Genomic DNA, 23,979 nt, shown 5'->3' on the forward strand with positions numbered 1-23,979 from the left:
AATAGGATAGATCAAAGACAAAGCAGGTTACACCCCTTGAATGACATAATCCTTCTATTTTTCTCCCTTTTTTCTATCATTTTAAGTGAAATGTCATTTCACGATTCCAGTTGACTACAGCAAAATAGAACGAAATGGAGCATGCACAAAGGTAGAACTTTTACATAGATTGGGCATGGAATATTAAAGAAAGGTAAGAATGGGAGAGATGCAAGATTTGGCAAACCAGGGACCAAGGAAATCTTGGGGCAATATCAACAAGCAGCTGGACACTATCTCTTGACCATCTATTCTGAAGTGCGAGATTGGACTCCGAGATCAGACTCCGTGATCGGCGTTTGAGATCTCTCAGACCTTGAGAGACGGGGCCAAAGGGTGCATATTTGCACTCAGCACATTCCCTGACTGGAAGATGAGCTCTGAAATCATGCACGCTAAAAGGAAAATGTCTCCGAATGTGCTTGTCCCCACACATCGATTTTCCGGTCCGGGCTCAGGGAACGTTAGTCATCCGCATCAGGGCTGGCACCTGAGGCTAATTGAATTGATTTATGATAATTGACGATCGCAGTAAGACGATGCCAACCGGGGCATCTACCTAGTGTCTGGTCAATACCAGGTATACCACCATCTATCTGTTTTTATTCATCTTTCAACACCATTCAAAATGACAGGAATCACACACACACACGACAAATATCTAATTTCTCCTCCCTCCTCTTCTTCTTCCTCTACTTCTCTTTCTTCTTCTGCTTCTTCCTCTTCCTCTTAATCTCCTCCTCATCCTCCTTCTTCTCTATCTTTCTCACTCTTTCATTTTCCTTCACCATTTTGAACCATGGAGCAAAAGTCTGCTATACCTTTTCAATACCTCTCTGTCTAGTTGTTGCAATTCAACTCTTTGAATGCCATCTGACGTTCACTCAAGATTCCACTTGTGACGAAAGAAATAATCTTTGAGTTTCATGTGCTGTTCACTCTAATAAACTTGATTTGTGGTGGAAAAGATTATTACAAAACTGAACACAAATCCAAGAAAAAGAAGTGCTCTGCAATGATTCTTGACTGCTCCATCTCCTGCATGTGTCTCATGACATGTGATATCTTAGCCTCTCAATTATTCCTCCAATCATTTCCAGGAATCTTCTGCAAATTTTCCATCATTTCTTATTTTTATAATTTCCCTCTAAATGTCTGCCATTCTTGCATTAAAGTCCATCCGTGGAAAGCACCAAGATTTGCACTTTTTTTTTGGTAACCAATTTTCAGATTCATTATGGAATGTGAACAATCGATGACCTTATCTTCAGTATTTTAGTGGCTCCACAAGCTGCCTGGGTCAATTTCGTATTTTTCCTTACAATTTACAAAGCTGTGCCTTCATGGCATGTTCCTCTTGTTTCTTCCTGCGTTCTAAGAGTACTTGAAGTATCTCACCAACTGATGAGATTGTCTCTTTCTTCTTTTCAAAGAGTTGGACAGCCAAGCAATGACTAATGTGCTTATAAGAACATGCAAAGCAACCATACCTGCAGACAATGTAGCATTGACTGTAGCGAGCATAATGGAAACTGCTTTAATACCAATGTGTGGTCAGCTGGCTTTATTATGCATGCAAATTCACAGACGTTTCATGATGCACAGTATGAAAATACATTGATGCTTCAGGCTAAAACCTCTTAATGTGAAGGAATTATGCATGAAGCTATGAGAGAATGCATTAGTACTGTGGTCGACGCATTGATTTTAAAGCTTCCAGACCTTATCACTGTCTCATGAGCTAGTCAATTCATCTCCTTGTGTTCATCTCAATAACATTTGTTGTTGCCAGTTCAGGAAAGGTTAATGAGTTTATACTGTGGTTTGTTCCATTCATCAGGACACATAATTATGCAGTGGGCTTGAACATTTCACGAGAACTTGCTTTTGTGGGAAGTACATTTGTACAGGGGGGTACAGGGTAGGGGTACATTGTAGCATGACATAAACATTCAATGAATTTTGAACACATTTAGCTGCCGGCCTACACTGTACATAGGGAGAAATGTTCAAATCTTTATTCCTATGAACCTGCATCAGAAATTTTACACAATAGCATGGGTGGAAACATTCACCATGCCTTATGTTTATGAGATATAACCAATAGAGATTACAGAAATTTTATGAAAAACATAGACGAAGAAAGAGATAAGAGACACAAAAATGGAATATATCAAATAGAGATAACAAAAAGATGAAGAGACATACTGAGATATAGATTGATATAGACAGACACAATAAGAAACAGAGAGAGAAATAGAGACACAGAAACTGTGTGGTGAGAGATAGAGAATGTAAGAGAGAATAGAAAGAGATTGAGACAAAGATAAATATAGAAAGAGAGACAGATAGAGAGACATAGAAAGAGACCACTAGAAGGAGATCAAGACAGAGATATATATATACACAAAAAGATATATATATATATATATATATATATATATATATATATATATATATATATATATATATTTATAATACACAGATAAAGAGGGAGAGGGAGACATAATAATAGAGAAAGAGAGTATAGAAAAAACGTGCATATGACTGGTCTGCTGCGAATTCAAATTTTATGCACACCTCCGTGAAGCCAGAGACGTACGTGGTAAAGGTGTGTTCCTGGTGAGTCAGACATCTCTGAATGCATGCTTGGACACATAAGTGAGGGTCGAGTTAAAGGTATGGCTGCTTTACACTTTGAAATCTAGGGCACTTTCTTTGAAAAATGCCATTCACGCTTCTGAATAAAAATCTGGGGAAATCACTGAGGAGAAACAGGCTGCTCTTGCTCTAAATGTAATTGCTTACAAGACAATGACATGTGATAATGCATACCACATGAACTCTCAATATCATCCTAAATTTATTCAAGGTTTCTACAATCAAGAGAATGACAGGATGCTGTCTGAATGTCTGAAGACAGCATTTTGTCTAAACACAGAATAACTGAGTTTAATAGTCCCACATACTGTGGTTGATTTTGGTACCTTATTGCATACACATGTTTCATTTCACTTTGAATATCACTGTTTGACATTACAAATGAAGAAATTTACACACGCATGATCAATCCATCAAATAACACATCCTTATACATTGGTGCCTTTTCATCTATGACCTTATCTTGCTACACAGCCTCCAAAGTTGATGGTAAGGAAGAGGAAAAAGTATTTTAAAGAAATGTTAAATTTCATGAGAGTTTTGAGGTTTCTCCTCTTCCTCAGAGCTCAGAGGTCAGTCAAGGAACACACAACACCAAAAGGTAAGAAGAAGATTGTTGGAAATAAATCCCTCTGGACCATAATTTCAGTCAAATCGTCCAGGAAGGTTAAAAATATTACTTTCACTGATGAACATTTGTTTCCCTAAAGGCATTATTCGCCATTTGCAGATGAAACAAAAACCCAGCTTTAGTGCTTCAGAATGGTTTTACAATGTGAGTCACGGATGGACACAACAAATGCATAGATATTGAGCAATATAATCAACATTAAAGGGTGTGTACAGTTCTGGTCGAGGTGTAGATTTAGCTTTTAACATTTTGCGAGATATTCAGAAACTACTTTATGAGATATCAAAGAGCATGGCTGAGATATCCGCAAACAAGGTTAAACAAAGAGATCCTAATAAAGTTGTGGCATGTCGCCTTTTATTATTAGCACTTTTTGGGATATCTCAGCCATTTGAAAACCAATTTTCATCAAATAAACGTTGAATCCTTCTTAAAATTACATGCTCTTTCATATTTCATAAGAGGCTTTTCATTATCTCACTTAGGAATGTTCAAAACATGAATCCCTACCTCAACCAGTACTGTACAGTCCCTTTAAGTATTATGACAGGATGTTTTGTGATACAACTGAACTACAAATATGCATCAAATCTGACAACTCAAACATTTTTTTGTTATCACTACTGCCAATGGTAAACAGTAAACTTTTAACTTTCACAGTTCTCACACTTGTAGGTAAAAAGGGCAACAAATTTGGATGTACATTGTGTACCTTTGTACAACAGTCACTTTCCATAGAAAAACACATTTTGACAGATACAATGTATACATAAAGCTCCATTGCAACAGGTGTCAAGTGGGCACTGTTACAGAAAAGATCGTCATTTACAAAATATGCTAAAAATGCTGACATTCTTGAAACATGTATGTCTGTGACAATGGCATGCAGTCTGTCCTTCTAGTGTGGTCTAACCCCAACCACTGTCTAGACTATAATAATGGTTTGTAGCTCTATGGAGTGCCATTTGTAGCATCATTAAAGAATTTACACTTGAATTTCTTTCATTCCTACACAACACACATGCTATGCTGTTTCCAATCGAGACGCAAGAACAATTCACAATGGCTGGAAAGGTGCATACTGTATTTGATAGAGGAATGTTTGCACAAGTACAGTGTGTCTACTTTGTATATCTTTACACTTGCAAATCTTCATTTTGTTATTTTTGTATTTTTGTATTTTTTTTTTCTTTTGCATTTCCAACTTTCTGGTAAGGCTATTGCATCATTCTACTCAACCGTATCAAATCCAGAAATTGAAGGTAAGAAAATACTAAAAATGTTCATATACACTTTACACACAGCTACAGCAAGTTCATTCCAATTCATATCACTGCAATTGCCAGATTGCAATCTGTAGAAAATATATTGACCTGAATTTGCCAATAAAACAAACAGTTGGTATCATGTGTAAATCAGCATATAAATGATGTACACAAATGCAAATTACAATTAAAAGAGAAAAGAAAAATACCAATAGCAAAGCCTTGTCAATATCTACGCCACAAACATGTGGGCTAATTAATCTTTTCTCTTCTGTACTGATTTTAAGTGTGACAATGAATGAGGTAAATTCAAAAACCAAAACCATATGGCAATCAAGTCATCAACCTGGAAAGGTTGTTTTGTCAAGAAGATTAACGCACAACGCAGAGGGGGTATGAAAGAAAGAAGCGGCAACACTTGCCAAATGGGGAAGGGGGGGGCGAGGGAGAAGGGGAAGCAAGTATGGACTGCAACAAAATATTCAACAGATTCTGAAACGAAGGAAAGCTAGACCAGCAAAGAAGACATCGGGGGCATGTGCAGCAGCAGCAGCTGAAATTAATTAGCCCGCGAGACCGATTAGACAATTAGTGCCAGGAAAACTAAATCAGACTCACCCGAATTAGTCTCCGCTTGGGCAAAGCATTGCTCCTCAGCCGACCTTGGCTATCTATAGCGCTGAGACTGCAAACTTTTTTTTTTCTTTTTTTTTTAATGGCTCACAGCTGAGCCTCATGTAATTTCTGATCATGAAAGCATTTCAGTCTCAAGACAAATACATCATTCCCTTCAGCATGTACTGTGCAACCTCTATTCTCCCTAACACATAACTCTGCGATGCTCTTTTCTTTCAATGTTAAAGACAAATAAAAGAGACAATATCAAACATCAGATGTATAGCACCCGATGATCAATAACTGAATATATGATTTGATATGATCTACAACATTTGTATTCTCTGCATGGCATGCTTTACAATTACATCAAATTTCAGCAATCTTATTAACATTGTTTGAAAAAAAAATGGCATTACACAGTAATAGAAGATTGTAGCTACTTTTTAAAACAATTTCAATAATTGTGAAATATTTATGTATTTAAACTACACACAGTGTTGTCTCCTGATTTATTCTTGTTTTCAGGAACCCTACTACAATGTACATAAAGCCGACGGTGAACATTTTCTGTATGAGGATATTAAAGTTCATTTACAAAGTCCCCGAGTGCAAATTAATTAAACCCTTTGTTGGATTTCTTTCTCTATGACCCATTGATACTCCATCAGGAATTACCTTTGTGCCTTGGCTGCTCTGGCAATGGCACTGTGACGAGACTATACGGTTCTGTTTCCGATGCCATGGCAACTCAAGTATTGTTTGCAATTCTATCATGTGCACCTCACCAATGTACAGTGCAGGATACCTTCCAAACACAGCCAGCCATTCTACAACGTATGCATCCTAATTCCCATTACCCATTTGCATTGAGAAATATAGAAGTTGGCCTTGACGTACTTTAATCTATACTCTGTTATCCCATGCATTTGAAATGATGCTGGGCAGAGGCTCATTGCAGTAATGAACCAAATCCAGAGGGTGAGTTTACATTGCTAAAATAAGCATGTACAGAATGGCAGACTTTTTGGCCTGAATTCACAAAGGTGGTACAATCTTTGTCCATGGTTTAAACAATGGACAAAGACCGTAGTTTTGTATGGGGCGCCAAGTGTCACATGGCCTATTTCGTTACAAAATCAGTCATTTCGTTAACGAAATGATCATTTCGTTAATAAAATGGTAATTTCGTCGATGAAATGACTGATTTCATAACAATGAAATGGTCATTTCGTTAACGAAATCACTGATTTTGTAATGAAATAGGCCATGCGACACTTGGCGCCCCATACAAAACTACGGTCTTTGTACATGGTTTAAACCATGGACAAAGCTTGTACCACCTTCTTGAATTCGGACCTTTTAGTCTACATTTGGCTGAATACTGCAATAATTCTCTTCATACTTTTTGTAAACTGACACTTACACTGAACTTAATATCTTTTCATTCGCTAGATTTACCAAAAACTTAAACTGATGGTGCATGTGTATATATCACACACAACTTTTTCCTTTGGTAAACCATATTCTTCTAGGCATACAGTTTGGAAGGTCACATTTTGCCAGAACTGCATATGACACACACCTAAGTATAGGTCAATGCGCATCTATAGGGATACATTTTAAACTCTGACTCCATATTACTGTGTTGTCTACTCCTTTTCTATGCTGATTCATTATCTATCCTTTTCTATGGCTTTCAGTGACTTAGTGTAGGCCCTTTAAATAATGTGTATGTCGGTGAGACAGCCTATAGCCAATTAACCTTTTCGGTCTGCCAGTAGAATGCGTGCAGCAGGAAATGAACGACCAATTATTCCTCTTTTCTTAATATGAATCTTACTGTGCTGAAAAGTCCTCACGTTGAACGAGCACATGCATATCTCGAGCAGTTAGCCTATTATCCAGGTTAAGCATAACTATTTTTCTCTATCAAAAACAGAGGGCGTCTTTCATGTCACGTACACTACCGCAATCCTCCTTCCCTCGCTCCATACTGCTGAGGGGGAGGGTAAGTTATTTCCGCGTAACCATAATGGGAGGCACGTTTCATTTCAAAGCATTTGCGAGACTTAACAACTGCTGTGCATCGCGAGCTAATGAGCCGAGACAAATTAAACACTTACTGGACAAGCCAGAGCTGCGTTTAGCTTTACGTGCACTGTTCTCATCCCTATCATCGCAGCGTAATTCATCACCACCCGGTAACCCAGGGATGGGGGCATGCCCAGCCCACAACCGCACCGATAGCTGTTTCGCCCACACCTCAGATCACGCAAACATGAAATTCCATTTGGCCTGATGCTCAATGATGGCAGTACGTTATTGGCATGAAGTTGACACCAACTGGCTTAGTCTTGGCACCAGACCCACACACTTACTAAATGAAGGAGACGGACTTGATGCGGCTACTGTCTACACTGCACTGCACTGTCTTTTCCCGAGAGGTGATAAGACTACACTGCAGTTTTATCTCATCAAAACTTCAGGAGCAGCAAAACCAATGATCAAAAATTTGGGTTAAAATATTCAGGCATCATCATCATCATCATTTATTTGAGTTTCATGGAATCGCACGCAACTATACACCAGATATCATGCATTTAGAATCCATGAATACTAGATAGAAACTCTCAGTCTATCAAGAAATATTATGCATGAGGGCAATTTATGGTCACCAGACATACACTACTGAATGCATGCAGGCCTTCCTGTACTTGTACAGCTGCTTACTTTTCTTTTAAACTGTACCTCAAACACAAGCTGAACTTTAAAGACAAAGGCAAACATGAAACATTGACAGAAACTGTCACAAAACCCCTCTGTCAATAACACACATCCTCAATCCCCTCTTCCTTCTGACCTATTTACCCAAACTTAATGTTGTATTCTATCTCCGCCACGATAATTTTCCTGGTTTCCCTGAAAACTTGGCACAATATCCTTTGTAGAAGGTTTCTTTTGGTCCTTTTTATACCCCCCCGCCCTCCGTTCACTTCCTTCACATGATAGCCATGAGATATGTGGACTGACAGACAAAAAGGACTACATAGGCCCTATACAATGCATCCCCCATCATTCTCCATTAGAAAACCAATACCAGCTAAAAACAGTAAATGAACAAACACAAAAACAGAAGAGCAAGAGGACAATGAATAAAATCCCTGCTGAATGATAATGTATTTTTCATTATCTTCATCATCATCATGATCATCATCATCATAATCATCAACACCATCATCGCTATCATCGCCATCTGCATCACCAGTATCATCATCACCATCACCATCATCATCATCATCATCATCACCATCACCATCATGATCATCATGCTCATCATCATCATCACCATCAACATCATCATCGTCATCGTCATCGTCATCGTCATCGTCATCGTCATCGTCATCGTCATCGTCATTGTCATCACCATCAGTCATACAATGTCTCACAAAGAAAAGATGCCTCCAGCACCTTTCTGCCTTTTTGGGCAGAGGCATAAAAACTCCCCTCCATTGATTCTCAAGAAGGAAATGTTTACAAATTATGAAATGTGTGTCTTTACAGGCACTCAAAGAGCACCCTCTGCCAGAAGGTGAGATCTGCTGAAGGACCTCGCTAGCTGACATAATTATTTGCTACCAATCTGTCTTCACCGCTTATCCAGGAGGAATCTGATACTTCCTTCCTCTGCATCTCTCTCCCTCTCTGTCTGTCTGTCTGTCTGTCTGTTGTTGGTTTTTTTCTCCCTCTACTCCTCCTTTATTTCTTTTTCCTACCCAACTCTAAAAGCAAGCGTAAATTGCTTTTTTCAACACATGGAAAATCATGGCTACCTGTATGTATCTGAAATCAGACAAAGTAGTTAAAGAGAATGTGCGTCACTGTAATTTTTTCTATATCTGTTTAATACTACACGACGCAGGAGATGTATGGCACATTTTTTTCTTAATATTTAGAATGTTGTTTCCTACATGAACAGCCCACAAGAACTGGCATTTCCAGGAATTCATCATGATCACATGATGAAGATCGCAGTGAAGGACTGCCAATATACACAAGTTCTTCCTCGCACTACATTTGTGCCAGTCTCTGGCTGACATTTTTGTTTACATTCACTGTACATCAGTTTTTTGAAAGACTTGTCTTCTTTCTCTTTTGGAGATGACGGTATCGGTATTCCAAAGGTCATTTCCGAGGCGGGTTGGGAAGGGCAGGACGATTCTATGGAAGACTCCCGCAGTTCTGCTCCCAGTGTGTACATGTAGCTCCAGCCTCCAGAGAGAACTGAGCACCCAAGAGGTGGAGGGGGGGGGGGGGGGGGGGGGGAGGGATGCATTACATGCAGATATCTGATAATACACCCAGCTGTCTTGTTCTCGTATGTGACACATTCCACGATTAATTACATGTATACTGTGCGCACCACATTCTATGGGACACACAAAATCGCTGATATACAGCATGCATAAATTGCACGAACACTCTTTTCTCAGAGAGCAGACGTAACATCAATAGAAGAAAATATATCCATGTCATTCATCAAACCATATATCTTTTGTTTCTAATCACAGCCAGTGCCAAGAGTGTACTGAGTTACCCATCAATGCAGTCAAAACTATCAGTAACTACTGTCACTTGGTACTGTCTTTCAACATCCTTACTTCATTTTGATGAAAACATAATCGAAGACAGCAACACTCTTTGAACTGATAATTCCTACTGCTGTGAAAAAGAGAACAACCTCAATGAACTGATAAAGAACTTGAATAGGAAAATAAGATATATGGCAATATTCTTTCTAGAGCAATGGAGTATCCTTTACTCTGGATTGTACATAGAGATCCCATATGGCGTTCTTTACCTAAGAAAGGCAGGATATAGTTTACCACCTAGCGGCCTTCTTCCTGCGACAGTCAGTTGGAGGGAAGAGCTTCCATTTCATAGGAGAACCTATTTGTGAAGGATACTTCCCGTTTCATGCCACCTTTTGTGATACATCATGCTGACGACTTGAAAGAAAAAAAAAACATCCCGGATTAGCTTTCTTTTTCTGGTGTGGTGGTAGTCCCTTGGTTGATAATCATCCAAATTAGGTCAAAAACAAACACTGATGTTGCAATGCTGCTGTTGATTATCAGTTTGACTTGTCATCATTGTTTTGTTTTATTCCATCGTATCATTATCACATGATTTTAAAGCAGCGCCCTCTGGTAGAATCATTGCTCCCGGCACTGACTAGAACACCTCTGGTAAAAAGAATCCTCCACTACACGAAAGAAAACTACACGACCAAACTAACAAAACCTGTTGTATTCAAATGATATGATAGTTCAATCAATTATTAAGTCAATATTTAAATGAAGAAAATAAATGAAAAGATCAAATGAATACATGCGGTATCATATACCTGGGTTTGAGTGATGTTAACTTCCTGCTACACGCATATATAGCATTTAAATCTATTTATCTATCAACACATGATAGATAGTTAAAACTAGATACTGTTGTATGCAGGCAGTTCATAGAGAAAAAATAAACAAACAAACAAAGTCTGCCAACTTTAGTCTGAATGGTATGAAGAGAGTTGAAATAAGCACAATGAGAGCCATTTTGTATTAAAGTAGAATATTACAGTTGTAGATATGTTAGTAGAATATCAAATACTAGTAGAACATTAGGTTTACTTATTACATGTATCATTATGTACTGGAAAGATGCTATCATTTAAGGCTACATATACATTTGGATCATTAACCATTTTTTAAAGATGCCACACACAGAATTTAAACAAAAACAATAGAAAGATTGCACTCCCGCAAAGTTTAAGCACGCAAGTTAAAAAACCCCGACACCATCAGATAAAGTGAAATTCAACAAGACTCATTTGAATACAATTTGATGTGGGTGTTCTGGCTTGCAAGCATACACAACAGAAATTGTGTAACAAAACCACAGTGAATTATGGCAATGTCAGTATGTCCTCTAAAGATGCGATCATCTTCCGCTTTCGACCTAATCTCAATCCTGAATGAAACTAATTATTGTTAAGGGCTTTTTACACTTGTGTTTCTTAACCCCGGACTTTCTCTGACCCAGGACTATCGTTAGTCCCGTACCAATTTTTTCAGCTTTTTACACTCGCCAATTAGTCCCGTACTATCTCTTGTCCGGGGCTAAGGAGAAAACTGACCTTTTTACACTCGTATTTCTTAGCCCCGGACTTTCCAAACCACATGAATATTCATAATTACGCTGTGTACTGTACACGTACACGCACGCACCGGCAGCACTTGATTACCTCGTTTCTGATTGGTCAGTGAGGGTCGGACTTCGTCTCCGTCGCTTAGCCCAGGATTATTTTTTCGTTCTGTTTACACTCACTTGCTTGGCACCGCAATTGCGGTGCTAACCCCTGCTATTTTGCAGGGCCAGATAGTACCGTACTATCGGTGGGGCTAGCCCACTTTGGCAAAAACGAGTGTAAACAGAAAGTGGGCTAAGGATAGTCCCGTACCAACGGTGGGGCTAAGGCCCCCCCCCCCCCCCCTTAGCCCCACCGTTAGTCCGGGGCTAAGCAAAATTTTACAAGTGTAAAAAGCCCTTTAGAATGGTACAGGAGGCAATTCAGCTTTTATAGTGTATACGGCCACTGACTTACTATGAATGCTGGTCTATCTGGCAGAAGTTTTGATAGATGAATTTGAATCAGTCAAGCTATCAATTTCATCTGCCAACTTCCCATCAAAATACTGTCTGATGGGGTTTCAATTTTCTACATCAAAGAATGCAATTTGGACTCCCAACCATGAGTGCCATTGAGGTCGGTACAAACTAAATTATTACAGACTGCTGGTAAACAATCACAATGCGTTTCACAAAGGATCGTTGCACCTGTTGTCAAAAATAAATCAAACACACATAGTAACATTAACAAGCAAACAAACACATTTAATAACATTCACCCACACCCAAACACCCAAACCCAAACACACACACACACATACACACACACACACACACACATGTGATAATGACGAATAGCCACCAACACAAATTCCACGTGTGAACATCCCTCCCACACACACACACACAGGTATGCTAAGTAGGCACTTGTTGAATTCTTGTGTGTGATTTTTCCCCAATCCCAGCCAACTTGCGAAAAGGGCTAATCTCAGTGAAAGGGGGACATGCTCCGTTTTCTCCTATTGTTCACCTAGGTGACTCATCAGGGGTGCCGAAAATTCAGAGAATTTACATACTCCATTGTCAAGATTCCACACCCACTCTGGTCTAGCCTCATTAGTCTATACACCAGATCCTTACAAACCATGTTTAGGAAATAATTTCCCCTAACGACCTCTTATGTTTCATGTCTTGCTAAGACTTGCCATTAACTTGTGCACAATAAATCAACCTCCGCATGTTTTCTTCCCATGCTGGATGTCAATATTTACAGAAGCCCAGCATTCAACATCAACATTGAAAAACTCTTATTCAGGGTCTGCATGAATGAGACTAATAAGGAATAGAATGGCATTGGTGTGTCTGTAATCAATGGCCTAAAAACTGAGCTAACAATAGAAAATGTCAATCACAGTGCTAAGGGGGGGGGGGGGAGGGGGACAACAGGTATACTGTATGTGTATGCAGGTGCTTTTCCATCAAAACATGGCTGTATGGCAATATCATCTCTTGATCTTGATGATTATTTTCGAGAGTCACTATCTCACAGGGTCATCTGCGGGTTAGATTCTGGCATGATCAGAAATTGTGCGTTTTCCTTGTGGATATGAAAAAGAGGCTCTAGGAAGTGAACAAGATTAAGCCACATGATGAGATACATGCTCCTACCTGAATACATCTCCCAGAGACTCCAACTCTCCCACTTTCGACAGGAGATCTCCCGCCGAAAGCCCATTTTTGCATAATCTCCCGTTCTCCCGCTTGAGATTTGATTTCTCCCGTCCTGGCTCTGTGTCTCCCGCTTGAGATGATTTCTTACTTAATGTCATCGTATGTTGAAAAATAAGCCTGAGATAGCACGAGAGCCCTGGACCCCAGCCGCAAGAACTTCGCGCTCATGATGTACGCTTCTCGCACATCAAGTTGGAGTCTCCCGCTTGCTAGGGGTTTCAGGCGGGAGAATCTCCAGATCAGAAGGTGCTTTGGGTTGGAGTCTCTGATCTCCTACACTCATTATGTGGTGGTATGCAAGATACACTGTATCAGATCTGAGTCTCTTTTCAAAATAGTGATGACACAATTACACTTGTATGATAATATTAATCTTCACTAAACTATCATTTCTATTATTCCCATCACAATTTCTGATCAAAGTTTATCAAAACAATCTAGCGGTAAAATATTGTCATGAGACACACATTACTAACATCAACACACCAATTTGGCTTCAACAAAAATACGATTGTAATGACCTGTATAAAAATTGTGCTTTATCGGGACTCAAAATCAAAGTTATGCAGCAATATCCATATGTACTGTCAGGTTAACTGTTAACTGACAGTGTTTACACCATTCTTACTTTCTATGGGTACCTTTAATGGCAAAAACAATTTAATTTTTTTTTTTAAATTTAATTCTTTTTTTCATACAATATGGTCATACTTTTGACAATGTCACAGAAGGTGGATAACTGTTCAGTAAAAATCAATTATACATTGAAAGAAGTCTAATGAGAAATTGTAACAAGGTATTTGATGAAATGCAATCATTTCCAAAAAGTATTAAGAGTGATTTTTGCCTGGAGAGACAAAGATAATCGGCATGAATCTCTAATGCTTTTTGACAGGGACAAACAATTCATGGATTTGATTGGTGACAGATTTACTTTTTATTCTTTCTATAATTGTACTTTAAATATGACTTTAGTATTTCAACAAAGAGAATTTAATAACATACATGTAAGCTTACAAATGTTCTACATGAATATGTACATGCTGAAAGGGCAGTCAAAAAATTATAACAGTTGGTAAAATACATTGTGTATTACTATCCTATAATGAGCATTTAGATAGGCAAAGGCTTTATTCTTCTGATTTGATAAGCAAGCATCCATTCATTTTACTAGCTTGACACAGGCTGGGACGTTTGCAGTACACTGATTAGACCTACGCAGTGGGCATGGTCAAATTGTAAAAACGTCATGGTAACAAATAAACTGTGAATCTTTAGAAACTAGGGGCATACCACAGAGCCTTTTGCCTCATAACTAAAGGCAATTTCATATCCACAATAATACAACGACATTTTACCGCAGTGCAATGTATAGAATGCAGCAATTAATGTATGTGTAACGAATGTGTACCTGTATCAGACCCTATGTGGCTTTATAGCAAACTCTAGCAGGAGTACACAGCGTGATACAGTACAGTCGACATACATCATACAGTAGTGTCACGCATGGATCCCTACTGTACAAAATTCGGCCTCTTCAATTATATACATTATCCACAATGCATCCTTATAGCACATGATCACCTTCTGTTTTATCGCGATAGACTGCTGGCACAGTGGTCCTAATGAGTCTCGCCGAAATGTTGCATGTTTTTGTCGGCTGCGGAGGGGAAATATCAGATTAATTTCCGTAATCACTCCCTTTCCTGATGGGGGAAGGGAAAAAAATGAGGAGGAGAGTGCATATACAGCCTCACATGAGATTCCCAGCCGCATTTTAAAGGAAGTGACAACTATGTGGCTACTACATCTTAGCATGGAGTGGCTCCTTGAATATAAGGTGGTTAACTCTTCAACGATATTCATACAATGTACATGTTTGTAGCTCACTTGATCGAACCAGCTCATTGGTAAATCAATGGCAGAAAGAAAGGGGTCATTTTCTCAAATATATGAGATTTCTTATATTGAATTCATTTGTATTGTATACAGATGTATAGTATTGTTTCTTGGTTGAATAAATAATGATGATGATGATAATGATAATGATAAACTATCATTATTATTATCATTATCATTATCATTATTATTATTATTATCATTATTATTATTATTATTAATTATGTGATTATTATTATTACTATTATTATTATCATTATCATTATTATTATTATTATTGTTATCATTATTATTATTATTATTATTATTATTATTATCATTATAATTATTAATACAATAACAACAATAAAAACTTCACGGGAGCAAGGTTAAAGTTGAAACTAAAAAGCCAAACTAAAAAATATATACAGATTTGTGTGTGACTTATGTCATTGAAGCTTTACATGCTGCTGATTTACTTTGTACAAACTTTGCCTGGCTCATAAATGTAAAATGCAATCCAACTCCCGAGCTGCGACATTTGATATCAAAACAGAACTACAACATGAATACCATAGTACGTCTGTGACCACTGATGACTATCTCTCTGTGTGCGGATCCGGTAACGTTTTGAGACGAGGCGGTGCTGAGCAGGTTAAAACACGAAACGACTTCAAATCACGTTGCTGATAAAGTGCCTCGTCGGTACTGGAGATGAACTTTGAAAGGCATGGGGGCTGAACTCTTCCATGATATGAATGATTGTGCAGTAAATATAGAACACAAATTCCTCTCAGATTTCTGTGATCTATTACAGAAAAATAAAGTGCACACAGAAACAGCCTCTATCTACTGTGTGGTATTTTTTAAAGAGCTATTTTACAAAGGCAGGAGAATGTGAAACAAGATATTTTTGAAATTACTACATTTGCCCCCCCCCCCCCCAAAAAAAAAAAAAAATCATTCAATCATTGGATGGACCGCTGCAGTTTTGGAGTAAATTTCTTTGCAACACTGATGCAACATAGCACAAAATTCGTCATTGTTGCATGGTATAGGCCCTACAGTGTACAAGGTAGTTTTATGAAAACACCAACAAATTTTTGCCTGACATTGAACAACTGACTACACACCATCTGTGAATAGCACATCATTCAACTGTCATTACACTTGTAATCGAAATCTAATCTGAATAAATTCTATAAATTTCTGTTTGGGAAACACAGAATCAAAACAATACAATCACTATCAAACATCAATTGTTCCAGATACCTGCCTCCAATGCCAGCAGTTTTGAATGAGTAAAGACCTACAAGTGTACATGTGTGATGCAAAATTTTGCAATTCTGTTTACCTTTGGATTGCCTGGTGGATCTGCAGCGCTATGTACATTTATAAATTAGCTGCGTTAAAGATCGCCACTTAAAATTGCTCTCAGAAGGCACTACCTTTCAAAACAACAACACAATAGCAGCTGAGATCATTCCAAAATGAAAGTGAGAATAAACATCACTATTCATCGGGACTGGCTTCTCGGATAATGTATCATTTGAGCTTTGTACATTCATTTGTTCCAGTGATCTGCAGACAGAACGTCAACGAGATTGTGTGTGCCTGCGACCTTTAAGAAGCGGCAGACATACGGCATACGGAATGCCGGGGACAGGAAAGGGTACATTAACCTGGGGCAGTCGGGCACCCCGAAATGAACAGATGTACCTTTTTCTGGATGGGTGGGTTCCTGTGCCGAAATTTCTGTGGCTTCAGAATGGCTTGCTGTGCCTCCGCATAAATCAACAAGGCCTACGACCAAAATAAACTTGTCAGTACAGAAATCTAATGCTTTTAAGTATGTATGATAGTAACATGGCTGCCTTAATAACAAGACATTATTCTGTCTATCTTTCTTTTGTTTTGTTTTCCCCCTGGGAAATTTGTACAGTTATGTAGTCTGCTAAATATATTGAAAATACTTTTGTACTAAATTCCAGTGTCTGATATCTTCAGTGGGAGCAATTGTCATAGTACTGCTGTAGTACATAACAGACAGTCCATTGAGCTATAGACCCATGTAATTGTACATAACAGTGTCTTTGAGACATAAATTTCAGTTGCCATGGTAATAAGACAGCTGAGGGCATTTCATCAAAATGCAAGATTATTACTTCAACTCAGTCTGTGAAAAAAGAGCCTGTTTCTAGTCTGAACAACTGCAAATAATGTGTCTTATCTATCTTAACGACCACAATCACTCAAATAAAGACCATCATTTGCTCTCTGGGGATACAGAAAATGGACACCAAACAAAGGCGACTGACTGCATTCCTATTTCACCATAGAGATGAACTCCAGCTGGCTATATTCTATACACACACCAAAAGGCACACACAATAATATGCACACGCACACACACAATGCACATCGAACACACACAAACACACAAACAAGAAACACACAATAAACACAAAACAGACACAAACACACAAACACACACACAGGTAGGCTATATAGACTATGTAGTCTCCAAAGGTCTTCCCTTTGACACCTTTCAGGAGTTATAAGCAGAGATCAAAACATGACCAAAATTTTACTGTCAGCCCACCTCCTTTGCCTCCATCTTCTGCTGGTCCTTGGGACATGGCGACGACAACTCTTCAGGGAATTTAGAGAATCCACAACAGCTCAGTTGAGCTCTCGTTCAGCAACAAATCACAGAACTCCAGGCTGGAAATACAAAGAAGTTGAATTGCACGCAACCAGGGAGGAGGTGCGATGAAGACCAACAGTACAAACCCAACTTGAACCGAGAAAGTACCCAACTATGGTACCACAATCATCTTCACTCGCTTGTTTCAGGGAGAATCTCCCTACTGGACGAGCTTCGCTGCATGTCAACACTAACAAAGCATTCTTACTGGCTAGTTCTACTCCTTCTCCTCCTGGGAACTAACCAAGAACTGGACCCCCATGTGAGCGAGGTCAAGTCAAGGTGACTCTTTGTGTGTCCGAAGCTGAATTCGGCCTTTTTACATCTATCCATCCATCAACAGCTTTCTCACATTCAAGATCAAACTTCTAAGCAAAATTAGGGCACAAAATGGATATCAGCATCTTAGCCTGCACTCTGAAGCAATCTGTAAACACATGATACTATATTCATTGTAGAATTATTTACCAGTGGCATTACATCTGTTCAAATGGATTACATTGCCTTTTAATTCACCACATCACACTCAATTTGACCTTAATTGATACAGAGAAGTCAAAATCACCAACATGGTAGCAATTTTGTTGTAATTTGACATAGGCCTAAATACAGAACACTATGGAATTCTAAAATTTTCATATATTTTACCTAAATACAGAACACTATGGAATTCTAAAATGTAACATATTTTAATGAAATAGTGATATTGGTTGCGAGCCCATATATGCAAATTACTGGGTTGATTACAAGACTACCACAGATCAGAAATAGAGATACAGTGTACTGGTACTACGAGAAAAAAACAATACTGTAAAATCAATGTTGATATTTTCGCATGATTAATTTTTTATGCTGAGCAGCTCGAAAATGTATAGGGCTACGCGGGTTCTTGAATTCGTGCTGTGCAATTGTCAACCCATTCAAAGTGTGCAATCAAAATATTTTAGACCTTGCGCTAGCAGAAAGTGGCACAAAATATGTAACAATTAATGTTCCATAAAATTTCCGTGTTTACAGTTTCTACTATTAAACTTAGTTATCGTTGAGCAGTTTTGAAAACACCGCAATTAATGCACAGAATGCTGGGTATTGTCATTGATCTTATTGTTAAAAAGCAGAAATTTGGTGAAGATTTGTGAATGGGTCAATGGAAGACATGGAAGACTATAACATCATCATCTCATCTAATTTACATAATAATTGTGACCAATATCACTGGTTTGTGCAAAAACTTGTGGAATTCCAAATTCCCGCAACTTTCTCAGTTCATGTTCGCTTCTCAAAACTTTATTCATTCTGGTTTGGTAAATATCACCGCTCTATATGTGACATTGCACTTTGCATTTAAGGATGTGTTTTCATGGCAGAACTACGCATCTCCCGACCATGACCAAAATTATCTCGTACATGTGACCAACCGCAGTTCAGCCTTTATCAGCGACAAAACACTAGTCTATGCCCTTCAGACTCATTTACAAGCACCACAAACCTGGCATGTTGTTGTTCTTTTGAGGAAGTGGTTCAGGATTGTGTCTTTTTATCAAAAAGCTATTCAAACTGGTCAGCTGTATGCATCACAAGAAAAGGAAGTATGTATAAAATCTCATGAAAGAGGAAAGAAGATAAGAATCTATGATAAAGAGGCTACCTCTACCACATGACTGTGAAGTAATTAGTTTGAAAACACCTCCTTTTTGTACACAAGAATATGAAATACTAGACAGATGTTCCTCCCGGAATGAGAATCAAAAGAATCAACACATTTTTCTCGATGGATCTAATAACAAAATTTTTGCAATATCTTGGGAAGAGTTGAGGATAAAAATGAGAAGCTACGCTTGCTCTGAAATCTTTGATTAGTAACATTTCATGTACAAACTGGTCTACACAGTATCGCCTGGTGACATTTAATCTATGGGACCAATCAGATGAGGTGCCAAAAGAAGATGACGTCTCATGATTTCACATAGAGTGAACTTATTATCTCTTGCTTACTGTAAAACGAGAAATGTTCGCGTGCATTTTAATTTCGCGAATTTCGTGAGCGCCAAGATTCGCGAAATTAAAATGCACGCGAAATTTCTTATCTATATTATATGCATTGAATGCAAGAGGCAATTCGCGAAAATTTCTTGCCGCGAAAAAGGCCGTCGGCTCCAATTCGCAAAAATTTCGTGCCGCGAATATATCATGTTTTACAGTATCTCACCATTTTGCTGCTTTGTTCAAGTCTTGACAAATTTTACATCTGTGATTTAGTTTTCTTTTCTTTCTTTCTTTCTTTTTCTTTTTTTTTTTGGGGGGGTCACTTCCACAACAAATTTTCATGTTGTTTCCAGCATTAACCTTATTTCCATTTGTAGTAGTATTGACCTATAATGTGGGGGCACTGTGGCACAGTGGATAAGACTCCTGATTTTCAATCAGAGGTTCCAAGTTCAAATCCTGTCAAGTGCCTACTATGCATCCTTGAACGAGATGTTTTTACCCACCATGTCCCTCTCGACCCAGCGGTATAAATAGGTATAATGGCAACACTAGGGTAATAATAATGGAGGGGCCGTGTGGTATTGGCAACACTGAATAGGCTACCCTGGATAAAGAGGTCCATATCATTATTATCATCAGCAGACTAATGGCATTAAAAGTGTTAACCCGTTGAGGACGACTGATTTTAACTACAACATGCATTTCCCATAGACACTTGCCCTGGTATACTCGGGACTCGCCCTTAACAGGTTAACAATGTTCAGTTGTCTGTTGTAAAGAGGCGAGTGTGGCAGTCTCGATGACCTTGCAGTAACGGGAGTCGCTTGCGTTGACAATCGTCAGTGTCGTAATCCACAGGACACAGATAAAACGAATGAGAAAGGACCGAGATATCATCAAGCTCAGTATGGTTGGGGGGTAGGGTGAGGTCCTGGGGAGTGGATCTATTATACTACTATGATTAGCTGGACACAACAGCGTTCATTAATTTTACTTGTAGAGTTCTCAATGCAATGGCTACATACAGTACAACATATCCTCTTGTCATTCCCGCTGATAGGCTAAGCATCATGAGTATTTACTTGAACAATTGAGAAAATCCTATCCACTTCTTTCATTCTGATGAAAGTTTGAACTAAAAATACAATCTAAAAAAAAAAAAAATTAAGAGCCTCTATTAGTCACTGTGCAGAAAATACAGCTTCCATATATTGGCTTCACACTGTACCATTGTATAATGCATTATAATGTAGCAAACCGATTACAATATGAAGACATAATCAGTGAGAATGTGAATATACATTGTATGAAAGAGGGCTAACACGAAAACAGACAATAAAATAATTTATGCAATATTAGTCCCTGCATGCAAAACATAGCTACCACTGGCTTTGCACTGACCAACACAATGCAATATAATGTAGCAAACCCATTGATACCATAAAAATGGCATTTTTGTATAACAGCAAGGACGTGAATATATAAAAGATGGCTAACACAATAGCAAAACATATTTCAATAACAAATCAGAACAATAATCTTCATGTGCCTTGTGCCCCAATTCTCAAAGTGAAGTCTGACTCTTCCAGACTAACGCCAAGCAATGCTGGACTGATTACGCTTTATCTGCCCTGTGTGTTGATGTTTGAAAACGTCAGGATTTTTTTACGGCTACGTTTATCGCCCATGCACCCAACACAAAAGATTGATTAATCAGCGCCCAGACAAACACATGTTACACTTCTCCAGTCTAGACCTACATGTACAATGTATGAATGTATGAATGTCAAAAAGATTTTGCCACCATCGTTATCTGGAGCACTGTTTACACACACATGTAGGTTTGATGAAAATGCCTAGTCTGCTGACAATGTTTATTATGAACTAAGTTTGCAGTTCTATACTTTGTTCCAATCTTTTTTTATGTAGGAAATTATGGGGAAATCATTCTCTACTAGCACATACTATGTGTTAACTTTTGGTTCCCAATTTAATACATATAATTTCGAAATTAATGCCTCACATATGTTAGTTAAAAGTCGATGTGATTTTCTTCTTGTCAAAATGAAGATTAATCAAAATATCATGGACAAATATGTACTGTACATATGTTTGCATGTATCTACAGTAGATCTGTAGGGCTACATTTCTTTTTTTTTTAATGTATTCATATATTCACTTGCTCATGCAAATTATGTGTTATGTATTCATGTATTCATGTTAATATGTTTCCTGTTAATAAACTCAACAACTCAATGTAGATGAACATCAAACATCAATGCACATCAAGCCAATACCCTCCTAATGCAGAGCAAAGCCTCTCTTGATATTGAGTAGCTTTCCAACAGGGTGTTCAGATGCAAAAAAAAATTATAGTAGAACGGTAAAGCTATACCAAAACGGTATAGCTACACGATGAATTTATACGTCTGAACGCTGACTAACGACACGACGTATAACGAAACTACATAATAACGAAACGATGGTCAGAGCATTGTTTCAACTAGAGCTCGATAACGAATCAGCATTCCATCGTGTCCATTGTGCGTCTGAAAATATGGGGACCATAGAACGATATAAGTGGGCGGGGCTTAATGGGAGCGCGCACAAAAGATGACCCCATTAGCTGTCACTCATGACCATAACAGCATGCGCAGGGGGAAACTGCACATATACAATGTTTTCCAGAACGGTCAAGATTTGCGTCTGAATGGTCTGTTGGCTATACGATTATTCTTTATACATCGTTTCTTTATAGAATTTTGGTAAAAACTGGCTTGCATCTGAACAGGGGGAGAATCTTTCTCGAACACAACAAATGATATTAAACAGCAATAATGATGCTATGATAGCACAAACCTCTCCACACAAGCCCAAATCCTTTGATCAGTTATAGGCCTTTAGGCGGATTTATGACAGTGAGTGCAGCATTCCCAGGGGGCTGGGCTGCAAAGGTCTTGTAATTAGCAGACTGGTTACTGCGATCATCATTGTTTTCTATGTGTACGGGGATCAGAGCACCATTACCTATTACAACATGACCGGTTTATTTGGCTTTGGAAGGTTAGCCATGTCACCTATAAATCTCACCATTGTATCGGTTTCAATGTGTTTGCCACTGGCACTAGCTTAATCTACTTCTTTTTTCTTTATTATCCCTTCTCATTTTTTCCCATCATCTCCTCTTTATCAATATCTTGCTTTATTATCATTATCCCTTTCTTCTCATTTTTATCATCTAATGCCATTATTATACATTATGTTATATATGAAAATAGAATTGACAACCCGGCTTCATCTTCAAGCATGAACTATATTCAGGGAGGATTACAAATGATTGCAATTTACCATATGCGTAAACTTTGTCATGGCATAGCATTATGCAATTAAATAAAGATAAACACATGCTAATGGAATTCAATACTGTCTCCAGATGAAATTTGTCAGTATTTAAAGTAATGTAGGACAAGAGTAGAGTTGTGCACAGTGTTACACATGATTGTGCTGTATATGCCATATATTTTATAGAGAGTCTAATTTTTTGTGCATCGGGACTTTTTGACAATGTCACTAGTAGTATAAAGGCATGCATGCACATTGCATTCATGTAGCGATCAGTGTTTATAATCGTTTTGCGTGTGGTTAAATTTGTGAATTGCACCCAACTCGCCAAATTCCCGAAAATGAAAACCTTGTGAAATATACAATGTATGGCGTATACAGTAGGCCCTACCTCGAATGTTTGCACTGTGAAATAACAGCACAGAGTTTGGGAACAAGGCTAACTCTGCTCATCGGTGGCCATTGTTCTATCTACCATGCTTGACTAATGACAGGAGTAACAAAGGGCAGGAAAACATCCCATAACAGGAAATCTCTCCCAAGTGGAAATTGGGGTTTAGGTTAAAGGAGAGTGTTGATACAGGATGAGATAATGTATACATGTGCAATGTAGCTCACACATCTGACCTTATGCCCACCTTGGTCTGTACATATGAACTTAGCATTGAGGTTACGGCAATTTCTGTCCTACAACACACACAACTATGCATACCAGTATCCAGATTTGTGTCAGGCAGTACCTTTGTACATAATAGGGTCGATTGTTTTGATTGCATGCACCAAACAATGTGTTTTTAATACAATGGGCTACTGCACGCAGCATATTTCATGAAGATCTAATGGGGAACAGAGAACTGTTCACCAGCTCCCCCCCCCCCCCCCCATCCCCCAACCCCCTCAAAAAATAAAACAACAACACATAAATGGAAACTACTAAA

At 38.4% G+C, this 23,979-nt stretch overlaps 1 protein-coding gene across 1 annotated transcript in view; it reads right to left on the minus strand.

Annotated features, from left to right (window-relative positions):
• The window catches only part of LOC139735942 (disco-interacting protein 2 homolog C-like), a 166,561-nt gene that overhangs the window by 98,288 nt on the left and 44,294 nt on the right, over window positions 1–23,979 (minus strand). The window lies entirely within an intron of this gene.

Source organism: Diadema antillarum, unplaced genomic scaffold (assembly GCF_040938485.1).
Source record: "Diadema antillarum isolate AM-2024a unplaced genomic scaffold, OU_Dant_1.0 seq00000611_RagTag, whole genome shotgun sequence".
In the NCBI taxonomy this organism is placed as follows: Eukaryota; Metazoa; Echinodermata; class Echinoidea; order Diadematoida; family Diadematidae; genus Diadema; species Diadema antillarum.